Source organism: Macrobrachium nipponense, chromosome 41, assembly GCF_015104395.2.
Source record: "Macrobrachium nipponense isolate FS-2020 chromosome 41, ASM1510439v2, whole genome shotgun sequence".
Lineage (NCBI taxonomy): Eukaryota > Metazoa > Arthropoda > Malacostraca > Decapoda > Palaemonidae > Macrobrachium > Macrobrachium nipponense.
In genome coordinates, this window is record NC_061102.1 from 17,489,181 (window position 1) to 17,504,180 (window position 15,000).

At 35.9% G+C, this 15,000-nt stretch overlaps 1 protein-coding gene across 7 annotated transcripts in view; it reads left to right on the forward strand.

Moving 5' to 3' along the window:
* Positions 1-15,000, forward strand: part of LOC135212547 (high affinity cGMP-specific 3',5'-cyclic phosphodiesterase 9A-like) — a 640,308-nt gene that overhangs the window by 402,678 nt on the left and 222,630 nt on the right. For 3 of the 7 annotated variants that reach the window (XM_064246083.1, XM_064246082.1, XM_064246084.1), the window contains exon 2: positions 10,573-10,631. The exons of the other annotated variants lie outside the window; for them this stretch is intronic. The gene's annotated coding sequence lies outside the window, so the exon portion shown is untranslated. The remainder of the gene's footprint in view (positions 1-10,572; positions 10,632-15,000) is intronic. 7 annotated transcript variants of the gene reach the window in all.

Below are 15,000 nucleotides of genomic sequence, written 5' to 3' on the forward strand. Positions count from 1 at the left end.
TATTTACCACCAATTGGATGGGAAATTATTAACGATTTTGCAGAAACACTAACTAGAACAACCTTTTGAGATACTGTCGGCCAAACATGAGTACCGCCGAAAAAGACGAGTATTAAGACGGAGAATGAGTAGTAAGGAGAAGATATATATGAGATAAATTATTGGTATAGGTATTACCAGTTTTATTTTTTATATATCTTATTTCACTTACTACTCTTAAGTGCTACACACTACACATAAAGGACATTAAGTCGAAAACCCTAGCACCACTCATTTTTTTTCTCTTTCCTTCGTGGCATTTGTCTCTATATATATTATATATATATATATTATATATATATACTATATATATATATATATTATTATATATATATATTCATCACGTTACATATTTCGTGATTCTGATATATTATATTACATATATATAATTTTATGTGTATATGTGTATGTATATATATATATAGATATAATTAGAACGTCATTGTATTACGTATATTTGTATATTTTTAATATACAGACTTTTTTTTTGGCAGAAGTCATCCAAATTTTTACTGACGAACCTTTTGACGATCTCGATTACACAGTCCCGCCGCGACTTATATTATTCTCCATTCGGAAATTAGATTCATTTCGAGGCTTCAAGAACCTGGAGTGTTTGTTCCTCTCCCCTGGAGAATATTAATGCAAATACACGGATATTCAAATGGCCCCAAGAGAGAGAGAGAGAGAGAGAGAGAGAGAGAGAGAGACTCGATTCCCATGAAACAGCTGCTTGTTTGCTGTCGGCTGTTTTCAGGGATGTTGTTGAGTTGGCTGTGTTTGCCGTCAGAGTTGGTTCTCTAATAATGAAAGTGGGAGCGTTTGTATTGAAGGTGAAGTTAGGGTAAGAATTTCGAGTGCTTTTAGGCCAAAAAGGAATTTCATTTTACCGGCGAACTTCGTGTGGTTTTGATTAGTGTAAGTGTTACGAAAGCTGGAGAATTCTTGATGGTATTTTGTTATGCCCGATGAGAGTGAATTAAAGAAAATATCCCAAGACTTACTTAGGGAGAGTTCCTAGACTGAGCGGCCTCTTGTCACACATTTCAAAGGTTAGTCGTAATCCATACGTAAAATGGCGTCAAACAAATGTCTGCTTTATTTTTTTATCGCTAAAACAACAATAGGGGTGATGCCATTTGTAATTTGAGAGGCGAGAGCCGAGTCAGTGTCAACAAAAGGTACATTCATTTGAAAAGTCATTGTTTTCAGCCTGGTATATTTGTGACGAGTGTGTAGCAATACGAGTATGTTGGATGTCGCGTAGATTACATGCAACGAAAAGTTTAAGATGAAGTGTAAATGAAAACACTTATTGAAAGATTATTCGTATGTACATGTTTTTTTTTTTAAGAAATAATTTTTTTAATCGTATAATCTTTATATTATTTGTTCCTACCTTTATTTATTTTTTCGTTTTTTGAGAGAGAGGAAAATCGAATAAAGCCGATATTCTGTCGATTAGTTACTCTATCAATCCGGAAATACTCTTGAGGAAAAGTTTTAGCAGACTGGATAGTTCAGATACTTTCAAAGTCCTTTGGATAAAGCCACATGTTTCCAACAGTTTTCAACATGAGTCGTCTGTATTTCCTGCAGGAAATACATCATCTCAAATACGTGTACTGTGACATCTGTTGCCTAGCAACTGAACACTTTCGAAAACTTACAGTTGTTGCAGCTTCGCAAGGTGCCTTAAATTCAGAGGATATATTATATAATTGTGTAAGTTCTTTATTCTTCTGAGAATATCAATGAAAATGAGCTATGTTGAAGTGTAATGGTGATAAAGTATCTCTGTGAGGAGGGAAAAAAGTAGGGAGTATGATTAAAGCAACATCAGGTGTTTGAAAAGGAAGTCAAATAAGTTTTTTTTCTTTTTTTATCGTATGGTTCCCTTAGATTTGGAATATATTCCTTGATCGAGAGCATATCCTTCTTCAGATCCTGTGCCTATCGGTGAGCTATGAGACTCGCTACCGAGACTCGATTAAGTCATAAGTTGCCGTTCCCCTGGCCGTTTCTTTCCTAAAATTTTCTCTTTCTATGAAGTAGAGATCAATTTTACCAGCTGCTTTTCATCCACTGCCATCTTAACTATCCTTACTCCTCTCAAAGGCTTCAGGAATTCTTTGTCATTTTCATTCTTCGTCCTATCGAAAGCATTTGAATTTGCAGTATCTAATAATGTCCAATTGTAAATCATTCAGGGTTGTTTATCGGACACACACACACACACACACACACACACACACACACACACACACACATAGATATATATATATATATATATATATATATATATATATATATATATTATATATATATATATATATAATTATATCTATATATATATATATATATACCATATATATATATATATATATGTGTGTGTGTGTGTGTGTGTGTGTGTGTGTCCGATAAACAACCCTGAATGATTTACAATTGGACATTATTTGATACTGTAAATTCAAATGCTTTCGATATATATATATATATATATTATATATTATAATATACACACATATACACATATATATATTATATAATATATATATATAATATAATATATATATAACTATTAATATAATACATACATACATACATACAACATACATAGATACTTACATATGAGTTCCAGACAGAAATACCCGTTCAGTATTACATTTACATGGCAGTTCATGAGATGCAACATAAAAGTTGAGAGAGTTTTTGTTTTTGAAAAACTTTCGCAGCTCACTCATGTATGGTACATGTGTCACCGCGATAGAATAATGAAATTTGTCCCTATTTATCGTTGTTGATATATATATATATATATATATATATATATATATAATATATATATATTTGTGTGTGTGTGTGTGTGTGTATAGTATATATATATATATATATATATATATATATATTATATATATATATATATAATTTCTCTCCGAAATATTGCCTGAAGAAAAATATTCAACAAAAATGCGTTCAGAATGACCAGTGTTTGAATGCTTTTAGAAATGTTCAGAAACATTGATATGGTTGCTTCTAGGAACTAACGATTGATTGTGTATATTCTGGGCCAAAAACAATCATAATTGGACTAAAGGCAAAGACGAATGAGACTACATTTCCTTCATTGTAAACAAATCCATGCATCATTTTAAAATCAATTAGTAACTTTTGTTTCCCGGTTTACCTTTGTTATCAGTTTGTAATTGTTCCCTAGACTAGTGTTTGTGCCAGTTGAATTGCAATTCTACTTTTTTTTTTGCTGAGTCTGTGAAATTGTCCTTGCCACTGACTGGTTCAAGAGTTTGCAAGAATGAGGTGGAGTGGATAATACATATCATGTAGAGGTACTGAATATTGCTGAGATTTTTTGGCAAATTTATATATATACATTTAAATATTTATGCATATATATATAAATTTGCCCCCCAAAAATTCCAATATATATATATATATATATATATATATATATATATATATATATATATATATGTGTGTGTGTGTGTGTGTGTGTATATATATATATATAAATTTGCCCAGCAAAAAATCAGAAGCTATTCCGGAAAAGTGAAATAAGTAGAATAAATTCTATAACTAAGTTATAGAATTTATTCCAATTATTTAACTTTTCCTTTTCCGGCATCGCTTTGGAGGCTCTTTCAAGTTTCAAGTATAAATAAGTTAAGCTCCCTTCCATTGATACCTGAGGTCAAAGTTTATGGCAGATTATTTAAAAACAATAATTTTTTTTCATCCCGTTTAAAAGGCCCAGATGAGTTCAATAATGTTTATTTGATGCTTCCTTTGATATTCCGATGTGATGAAAAGGTCTTTTCAACCTGAGATGTAAGGTCAGGGTTACCATAGGCTCAGCATATAATTTATCAGCGAGAGAGAGAGAGGAAGTTGCGATTTCCTGTAAAAATGGTAAAATCCTGATTATGATTTTTCAACACTAAGCATATGTAGAATTTCATGGAGGAGGAGGAGGAGGAGGAGGAGGAGGAGGAGGAGGAGGAGGAGGAGGAGGAGGAGAGGAGGAGGAGGAGAGAGAGAGAGAGAGAGAGAGAGAGAGAGAGAGAGAGAGAGAAATTTGCGATTTTGTATAAAGAAGATGATATAATCCTTAAAATTTGCCAACAGCAACAGGTGCCTTGGCCATTCGACAAAAGACCGCTATATAACTCTCTAGTGGATGTATTAGAGGAAATGAGAAAATAGAGTAAGCAAAAAAGATAAAGCCTATCGTCCGGATAAAGCTGCAGATTAGAACGTTGGTGCCGCAGGTTTTATACTTAGTGCGGAGCTTTTCTCAGATCTAATGCCTTTATAAGGATCTTTGTTCTTATACGTTGCTTTTTGTTGTATTGGCTGCATTGCCCTGTTGGAGGGGAGGGGCGCTAACCTGGCTCTTTTCAGAGAGGAATATGCATTAAATTCGGTTTCCTTAGTCTGAAAGAAAGAGATAAAAACGGAACGCAGTCTTATTATTAGAGAGAAACGAAGACCTTGAAATATTCCCGTAGGGATTACCGTATCATGGAGAAGATTTCTTCAATTGTCTTTGCAGCAGTGAAGGTAATAATGGCCTATCTTATTATTTTAGCAAAGTTAGATTTTACTTTTAATATTAAAATCTAATCAATGTTGACCCTTCATTTAAAATAAAAGATGAACCATTGTATCAATCAAATTCTTTGGTATATTCGATTGTCTAACAGTATTCGTGTAATTTAGTAATTGTCATCTCGATGATGACTTATTAAATACTTGCTTGAATTGTGCAAATCTATGGATTTTGCTGAAATATTTGTTATTAATTAACTTGCTGAGTGCACGCGCATAGAATAAAGTGGCTATACTATGTGAATAAGAGAGAAATTTGGGTGAATGAATACAGTAAAATCCATATGGAATTACGGAAAATGTTTAAAGTAATATTCAATGAATATACCTATAAGCGTTGCATTGAAAAAGTGGCCATTTGCACTCATGGTAAAAGTGCTTAACACTTTAAGAGCCTAACTGCCTCTTTCATGCTACGAAAACCCACAGGATTAACATTCTGTCATTGAAAGAATCCAAGGAATCCTCAAGAGCAGAATGAATGCAATCCTTTGGTTTATCTTAATTAAAAAAAATTTTATTAATATTATAAATCCATTCACTAAAAGAGGATGGAGTCTTAGGATTTATGCTGATGATGACATCGATAAGAAATTCCATAGGTAAATTGGTAATTATTCTATTCATCCCGACGGGAACGCTCCGTAGTGGGGTAGTGCCGTCAGCGCACCTCATGCGGTGCACTGTAGGCATTACTTAAGGATTACTTAAGGTTCTTTGAAGCGTGCCTTCGGCCCTAGCTGCAACCCCTTTCGTTCCATTTACTGTACCTCCTTTCATATTCTCATTCTTCCATCTTGCTTTTCACCCTCTCCTAACATAGTGCAACTGCGAGGTTTTCCTCCTGTTACACCTATCAACACTTTTACTGACAGGTTCCATTTCAGCGCTGAATGGCCTCATAGGTCCCAGTTCTTGACCCTTTGGCCTCAATTCCATGTTCAGTTCAATCCAACGGGAACGAAACACGATCGGGACACATTTAAACAAGAACCTTCTAGATAGAAAAAAATGTCCTCTCCGACGATCCCGTTTCTCCCGAGTTCTGTCTGTCCCTCGCGACGTCTCACCTTCCTTCCGTTTCCATCAGCGTCACTCAAGGATCGAGCAGTGGACCTGATGCTCTTGTAATAACAGGCAATATATGCGAGCTGGCTGCTGCTGTTGTCACAGAAAGGTAACATTTCTGCCCAGCGGTAATTGCTCCCCGGCGTCTCTTGGCGCTATCATATCCTGTCTGAAGTAAGTCTCTCTCTCTCTCTCTCTCTCTCTGTGTTGGGGGGGTGGGGTGTTTGCGTGCTTGCGGATGTAGATGTGTGTGTAAGTGTCCCGGCTAGTTATTTTTAGTTCGAAAGAGATTTTATATTTTGGTGGAGAAGTGTAATGTTTCTTGGTGTGGTCTTAATATACATACTATATATATATATACACACACACACAAATGTAGGTTCCCGATCACATGCATTTTTCGCAATAAGGGATGTAACTCCAAGACAATTCCCCCCACCCACCCCCCTAATGGCAACCCTCTATCCGGTTCATATTCACCGCTTCCTGCTCACACACACACACACACACACGTTTGTGTATAGAATGACAATTCGTACTTTTGCCATACGCTCTTTGAGGCTTCAGAAAAAAAGGGAAAAAAGGGGTGTGCCGTTCTTTCTGCTCCATAATAAACTTTTTCGAACGGAGATTCATTCCAAATTTTTCCGCAAATTTTTTGGCTTTCTTTTTCTTCCTTTGTAATCCATAGCAGACCTTTTTTATTTTTTTTTTTTTACCTTGTGCCCTAGTGAAATCCCACACGAGATGAAAGACCCACAGATTAAACCGTGCGTCGTTTCAACATGATGCCAGGTTTCGATAGTCGACCAGGAGAGGCAGGGGTTGTTGCCGTTGCGTACGCGTTATTCCAAAAGGAATGTTCTTCTTTATTATTCCTGGTGTATGCGAAATGAAGAAGGCTCGAAGGATCTACTGTCATGGGTGCCCTCTTTTTGTGCTTTATCCCACACACCAAACACACACACACTATATATATATATATATATATATATATATATATATATATGATATATATATATGCAATATGTATGTATGTAGTATGTATGTATATGTATGTATGTATGTATGCATGTAAATATGTATGCTTAAAAAATCACTGTAGATGCACGTGACTTCATAAATAAGCGAATACCACAGGAAAATGAAATCCAAGCGCTTTCGTCTTTACTCAGGCATTGTCAAGGAGTTAATGAAGTACAATTGGAGAGAAAGGTCTCAGGTACAAAACAAGATCAAGAATACCAGATGGTTAATTGTCAAAAGGGTAAAAATTAAAAGAGATAATCCAGGATTATCGGATATCACACGGTCACAAACCAAACCGAAATTACAAAGTACCTTACAGTCCAAAACATGTAAAAACTGAATATATTAATTTTGTTGCTTATATTTATCTACAACTTTTTTCATAATGAAAGCATCAAGTTTAAATAAACCATGACTTAAGATTCAATGATATTCCTTTTAACTGTGTCATTACATGGGATTAAGGCTCTTGCTTGACTCCAGTTAATGGGATGGTCTAAATCTCTCATATGTACGAATAATGCATTCGATATTTGCCCAGTTCTCACAGAATATTGATGCTGTTTGAGACGCTGTGAAAGAGATTTACCGGTCTGTCCGTAATAGACTTTATCACACTTTTTGCAAGGAATTTCATATATGCAGCCTGGAAGATCTTTAGGAGAATTTTTTATTATTAAACTCTTGACATTAATACTACTGAAAACAACATTTATGTTAAAAAGCTTTAAAATTCTAGGAATATCTAAAAACCTTTCATCATAGGGTAATTTTAGAATGTTATGCTTACTAAATTCAAGTTTGTCATTAGTTGAATAAAATGTTTTTCTAGCTCTTTTCCATGCGTTGAAACTTAAATATCCAAGGCCTTTTATACCCAAGGACTTTTATAGATGTGGCATTGAAACTTAAATACCCAAGGACTTTTATAGATGTGGCATGGAAAAGAGCTAGAAAAACATTTTATTCAACTAATGACAAACTTGAATTTAGTAAGCATAACATTCTAAAATTACCTTATGTAAATATGTATATAAATATATACATATACATAGATCAAGGCTTGTATATAAATCACGGTGATGTAATAATTCACTCATCAATTCATGGTCCAGTTGGGTTGATATCGACACTAATTACCAATACCTGAGTTCGACGGGGATTTGTACACGAGAGGCGGTATCAGCTTATACCTCTCTTGATAGCCGGATAGGCCAAGACGTCATCACTTAACGTCTTGAGTTCTCGTGTTCGGTTGTTCGAGCCCATGAGACGACGAACTTCTTATTAACTAAAAAAAGATCACGCTCGGTTTACCTTTATTTAAATAATATACTACTTCCGAGGTAGAGGGAATTGATATTAAACGACATTTGTACCTTAACGTTCTTATATATATATATATATATATATATATATATATATATATATATATATATATATGTATGTAGTATATGCATAGATATATATTATATATAGAATCCTCGTTCCAAATATTCTTGGAATGGAAATGTGGAAATTCTGAAGTAAGTCTTTCAGCTAATAATTAGTTCAGAATTTCTATTTCTAGCCTAACAGTATTTAGAGCGAAAAGATGTATGTATATATATATATATATATATATATAATATATTAGATATATCTATCTATCTATATATAGTATATTTAGTATATATATACATATATATATATATATATGTATGTGTGTGTGTGTGTGTGTGTGTGTGTGTGTTCGAAATATTCATGCAGTGGAATTTCCGTAGCAAATATAACAGGCAGATGACATCAAATAGCACCTGATTTCCTCCGCCAATCTTAGAGCATTTTCGAAAGCTTCATAAAAACATGAATGGGAAAATCAGCCGTAAGTGTATTACCGGTGCTGCTACACGAAACTAGATAAATTTTTGTGTTTCTGTTAGTCAGAGTTTTCTTAGGCAGTGTTAAAGATATTGTTATTCGTTCAACCATAACCGCCATTGTATTTAAGCCCTATAAACCACACGTGAATATTTATTGAACATGGTATTAATTTTTTTTTTTTTTTCAGAATTGTTCGTATTTTGTCTGAGCATTTTAAGAGATATTATACGTTCGACCACAAATAAAACCGTCATGATAAATGCACTTTATAAACTACACTTGAATTATTTTGGAACACGGGATTAGGTTTTTGTTCGTTTCTTTATATAGCATGCCTGCACGCGTGTTTAAATATTACTCGCTTGGATACAGGTCTCATTAAGATTATTGCTTAACCCAGGCCAAAATAATATCAAAAGTTACTAACATTTCTACATGCTTCGAACAATTGAAACGAATCAGTTCGGGATGAATGGAGATTTTATTTCTGGTGGTCCTGTGAGCTATTTTTTACAATGAACATCTTTTAAGAAAAGAAAAAAGCTTTTCTTTCAGGTAACCCGCAAATGAAACTGCTTTCTTGTCAGGTGAGGATAAGACGTGGGCTAAAAGCACTGCAAGATAAATGGACTCGTTGACTAACACGAGGCCAAAAAGAAGCTCTCTCTCTCTCTCTCTCTCTCTCTCTCTCTCTCTCTCTCTCGTCTTTGTCTGTGTACAGAACCGTGTATGAACGCAATTATGGTAGCTGAGTGCATCCATCACTTTTGCTATCCACATCTGTTGTAACTAGAACTAGATCTGTGTATGTACTTCTGACAAGGTGGTTACGTCTTTAATTCGGTTTGCTTGTTTGTTTGTTTCGCATCTGGATAATGTGAAAATTTATGCCAGGGTTTTTGTTGAACCTTTTATCTGAATTTGGGCCTCGTGAATGACAATTAGCGATTAGGTATTTGGGAAGATTGGAATGTAACTTTTAGTGTTGCAGGAATCTGCTCATTGAGTTGCTAAGTGTTTTTTCCAATGTTCCAGGTTTAAAATACTGAAAGATTATATATATATATATATATATATATATATATATATATATATATATATATATATATATATATATATATATCTATATATATTATATATATATATATATGTGTGTGTGTGTGTGTATAGTGCAAAGGGAGATTAGAAAATGCCTTACATAATGCACTCATTAACCCAAAGAAAAGAAAGAATCAGGAAGGAATAAGAGTGAGTCTTAAGCCAACGAATGAAAGTTTAAAAGATTAATAAAATCCGAAGCAGAGATGAAGTTCATAAGTTTGGATTGTAACAGAGAGAAATGAGCCATCAATGTAATTCGAGTTTTCCTGATTTCCACCAAGTGGCTGCCGGAATTGGTAGCCATACAGTTTTGATAAGGGCGCCTTGTAAGAGCAAGAGCTGAATCCCGGAGTTGACTGATCAGTAGCCGTGAGGCCACATCTTAGAAGAAAGTGGGTTGTTCTAGAGAAGAGGCCAGGGCGGGATCAGAGAATATGTCAATTGCATTTGGTGCGATAATCCAAACATATATGAATGGGTAATGATGTATAAATTGAGAAATTGTTAATACGTACCTGAAAGTAACAATAATTTCTTGTTGCATCCGAACAAAACATATTATTTTTCAGGGAGAGAGAGGCAGATCCATGTTAAATCACGCCTAGTTTGGGGTTGGCCCTTACACTGATGAATTCATAAACATTACTTTCTAAATAGCTTAATAGATATTTCCTACAACGATGTTTTGTTAACTTCCATCTTGATCATTATATTTTAGTTGAGGGAACTGCGTATAATTTTGTATTCTTAATTTTAGAACTCACAAAAGAATATTCAGATTAAGGAATTACCATTCAGTATACTAACCTTCTATTCATAACTAATTCATTTTATTTACTTTTACAGGTAAGTGCCAGTAACACTTGCGTCAGCTACTTCAGTGGTCTTCAGTCTTAATATCTGAAGTGAGTTAAGAATTGCCAGTTCTTTTAGCCTTTTCAGATCGTCACTTTTCGACGAGGCCACCATTTCCAAATTTACTCTTTTAATCAGCTGTTTGAATAGCGCAGAGATTCCTATTAAATAATTCTCGTAATTTTCCTTTCAAGACCAAAAACGGGTCTTTGGCTTAATAGATAAGGTAATTTAGTTGCTCATTTCGTCGCTCCATACAAGGATTGGATTCATTCTGTGGACGTTTATTTTAGGATTCATCTTGTGTGGGGAATCTGATTAAGCGTTTATAGTGAAAACAAGGACTGGTCTTTCGAGCATTAAAACGCAAATATGACTTAGTAACAAAACGTAGAAAACTGTTCTCTTCATCTTTTCGTATCTAATTCCTAAGCAAGAGCCACATAAAGAAAAATAATGCGCGAACATACATGTATACATATGTATAAGTGTCTATTTGTGAGTATGCCGAAAAGTATCATCAGTGACTGATAGTTTTGAAGCCAACATATAAGTTAATATCATAACCTTGGTTATGAAATATACCATTTTATATTAAAAATTCCTTACTTTTTAACCGTTAGTTTGAAAGTTCCCTTCTCAGGTTTTCTTCCAAGAAGATATTTTTTCTAACTGCTCCACATTTTTATATCTTTTGTTAGTCACTTCCATTAAATTATTGATACGTTTTATTGCTATTAAGTTAGTATATTATTAGTTTAAGTTAAATTGAAATTTGTATCAATAAAATTTACAGTACCAGAAAGTTATTGTTCCAGCGTCCGAACAGAATGAATAAATGGCTAGTGAAGGTTGGTGATGAGGAATGAATTTTATTTTAGTTTTAATTCTCCCTTGGCTCCTATTCCCTCACCTGTGATTTTCTCATTCTTCTCCTCCATTTTGCTTTAGTCTTTTCCCCTTCCATCTCTCTGCCTTTTTCGTATAGCTAAAAGAGAGCCTGATCATCTGATCTCGTATCCCTTTGCAAAAAAAATAAATAATACTCTTTTGACAATAGAATTCTCAGTATCTTCTGCAGGTGTAACTGTCCTCGTTTCCCTCATATGGACGAATGCATATCATGTAATTCTAGTGAAGAATCTCTTCTCGTTATTCCTCATTTTTCTATTTAACTATTCTCGTGATGTTGCCAATACGCATGATACTCTCACTCTTTTGTGTAAGCTTCGCACTCACGTTTTCCTTTTGCAATTCCCGTGTTATTCTTGTATCTGTATATATTCGAAAGTTGTTGTTGTTGCTGTTTTTTTTTTTTTTTTTTTTTTTTTTTTTTTGCTGTAGTCGTTGATGAATTGTAATAACTTTCGGCTGAAACTTCTAAGTTAATTTTTATATACAAATCTTCTGTGCAATTAATTTACACTTTTTTGGACTTCAAAATAAGTCTTACTAATTGGGACCTTTTTATAAATTCCGTAATTATGTTGGCGCTTCCGTGATGACGTACAAAACAAGTGATTGGTCGCCGTCTTAAAGATTGTCAAAAAAGTTTAAATTTGATTCATGCACCGCGATGGTAGTGAGATCATTGTCGAGAAACTTTAACACACGTGGCATGAAAGTCAGAATAAAACTCGAAAATGTACCCGGTATCGCTAATTCTCTCCGAGAATATCAATTCTCAGTCCAAGGCATTAACGGATACGGTTAATCGGAAGGTCTTGCTAGTCGAAAAAAGAAATTCCATCTAGATGAGGCGCATTTGACGGAAGAGAACCGGTATACCGAGAGGTCGTGACATCACTAATTAATATCGAGTAACCAATTAGGACTCTCCGCATACGATATTGTGACTGGCTCGTTAATATTATCATTCATTAATATCAAGTAACCAATCGGTGTTGATTTACTTTGAGTGGAGCGATATGATTGGGTAATGTGTCTGTCTGTGTAGATATAGTCTTTCGTGGTTTGCGATCGGTTTGGGTAGGGAGGTGGGAAGGGTGATGGGAAAGGGGGAGGAGAATTAAAGGGTGATGGAAAAGGGGAGGGGAAGTGGGAAAGGGTGAAGGAAAATAGTAGGGAGAGGGAGAAAGGGGGTTGGAAAAGAGGAGGGGATGGGAGAAAGTGTGATGAAAATAGAGGGAGAAAGTGTGATGGAAATAGGGAGGGGAAAGGAGAAAGTGTGATGAAAATAGAGGGAAGGAAAAGTGTGATGAAAAGGTAGAGTGGGAGGAAAAGAAGGGTGCTGATGGAAAATAGGGAGGGGAAAGGAGTAATGAAAATGGGGAAATAAAGGGAGGGGAAAGGAAAAGGGGGAAATGATAGAAAATGGGAGGGAGTGATGAAATAGAGGGAAAAGGGTGATGATAGGAGGGAAAGGAGAAAGTGGGATGGGAAAGGGGAGGGAGGGGGAAAGAAAAGTGTGATAAAAGGGGAGGGAAAAGAAAGTGTGATGGGGAAATAGGGAGGCGGAAAGGAGGAAAGGTAATGATAAATAGGGAGGGGGAAAAGGAGGAAAATTATGTGGAATATAAAGGGAAGGGGAAAGGCGAAAGTGTGATGGGAAATAGGGAGGGAAAGGAGAAAGTGTGATGAAAGAAATAGGGAGGGGAAAGGGGTATGAAATGGAAATAGAGGGAAAGGGAGGGGGAAATGTGATGAAATAGGGAGGGGAAAGAGAAAGTGTGAAAAATAAGGAGGAAGTGTGATGGATAAGGGGAGGGGAAAGGAGAAAGTGTGATGGAAATAGGGGGGAAAGGGGAAGGAAGGGAAAGGTGTGGAAATATGGAGGGGAAAGGAAAGAAGTGTGATGGAAAATAGGGAGGGAAAGGAAAGGTGAAATGGGATAGGGAGGGGAAAGGAAGAAAGTGTATGGAAATAGGGAGGGGAAAGGCGGATAAATATGATGGAAAAATAGGGATGGGGAAAGGCTAAAGGTGTTGGAAATGGAAATAGGGAGGGGAAAGGAGAAAGTGTGATGAAAATAGAGGGAGAAAGTATGATGGAAATAGGGAGGGGAAAGGAGAAAGTGTGATGGAAATAGGGAGGGGAAAGGAGAAAGTGTGTGAAAATAAGGGAGAAAGTATGAAATAGGGGGGGAAAGGGAAAGGAAAAGTGAAAGGAAATAGAGGGAGAAAGTGTGATGGAAATAGGGAGGGGAAAGGAGAAAGTGTGATGGAAATAGGGAGGGGAAAGGAGAAAGTGTGATGAAAATAGAGGGAGAAAGTGTGATGGAAATAGGGAGGGGAAAGGAGAAGTATTATGGAATAGGGGGGAAAGGAGAAAGTTGATGGAATAGGGAAGGAACGGAGAAAGTGTGTGGAATAGGGAGGGGAAAGGAGAAAGTGTGATAAAAATAGAGGGAGAAGATGGGAAATAGGAGGGGAAAGGAGACATGTTGATGGAAATAGGGAGGCGAAAGGAGAAAGTGATGAAAATAGAGGGAGAAAGTGTGATGGAAATAGGGAGGGGAAAGGAGAAAGTGTGTGGAATAGTGCGGGAAGGAAAAGTGTGATGAAATAAGGGATAAAGTGGTGATGAAATATGGGAGGGGAAAGGAGAAATGTGATGGAAATAGGGAGGGGAAAGGAGAAATATGATGGAAATAGGGAGGGGAAGGAGAAAGTTTGATGGAATAGGGAGGGGAAAGGAGGAAGTGTGATGAAATAGAGGAAAAGTATGATGGAAATAGGGAGGGTAAGACAGTGTGATGGAAAACATAGGGGAGGGGAAAGGGGAGAAAGTGTGATGAAAATAAGAGGGAGAAAGGTGATGGATATTAGGGCGGGGAAAGGAGAAAAGTGTGATGGGAGGGGAAAAGGAGAAAGCGGAGGAAAGGTATGAAAAGGGAAATAGAGGGAAAGGGAGAAAGTGTGATGGAAATAGGGAGGGGAAAGGAGAAAGTGTGATGAAAATAGGGGAGGGAAAAGGAAAGTATGATGGGATAGGAAAGGGGAAAGGGGAAAGGGAAAGTGTGATGGGAAATAGGAGGGGAAAGGAAGAAGAGTGGTGGGATGATAAGGGGAGGAGAAAGTGTGATGGAAATAGGGAGGGGAAAGGAGAAAGTGTGAGGGAAAACGTGAGAGGAAGGAAAATTATAATAGAAAAGGGGAAGGGAAGGGAGAGAGAAGGTAGTGGTAAAGAGATGAGGGAAGGGGAAAGAGTGATGTAAAAAAAAAAAAGGGTAAAGGAGAAGGAATGCTGGAAAAGGGTATGGAGTAGGAAGTGCTAGAACGGAGGGGTAAGGGACTGAATGGGATGGGAATTGGTGGAATGGCTCTTCGCAAAAATGAATAATTTTTCAGTTTTATGAACAACATTTCGAAATATTAAAAAATGTCTTCAAAAATTATTTTTGAAAATTCAAGAATGAAATTTAGCTCAGTCTTGGCTGCCAAGAATTGCACTGGGGAA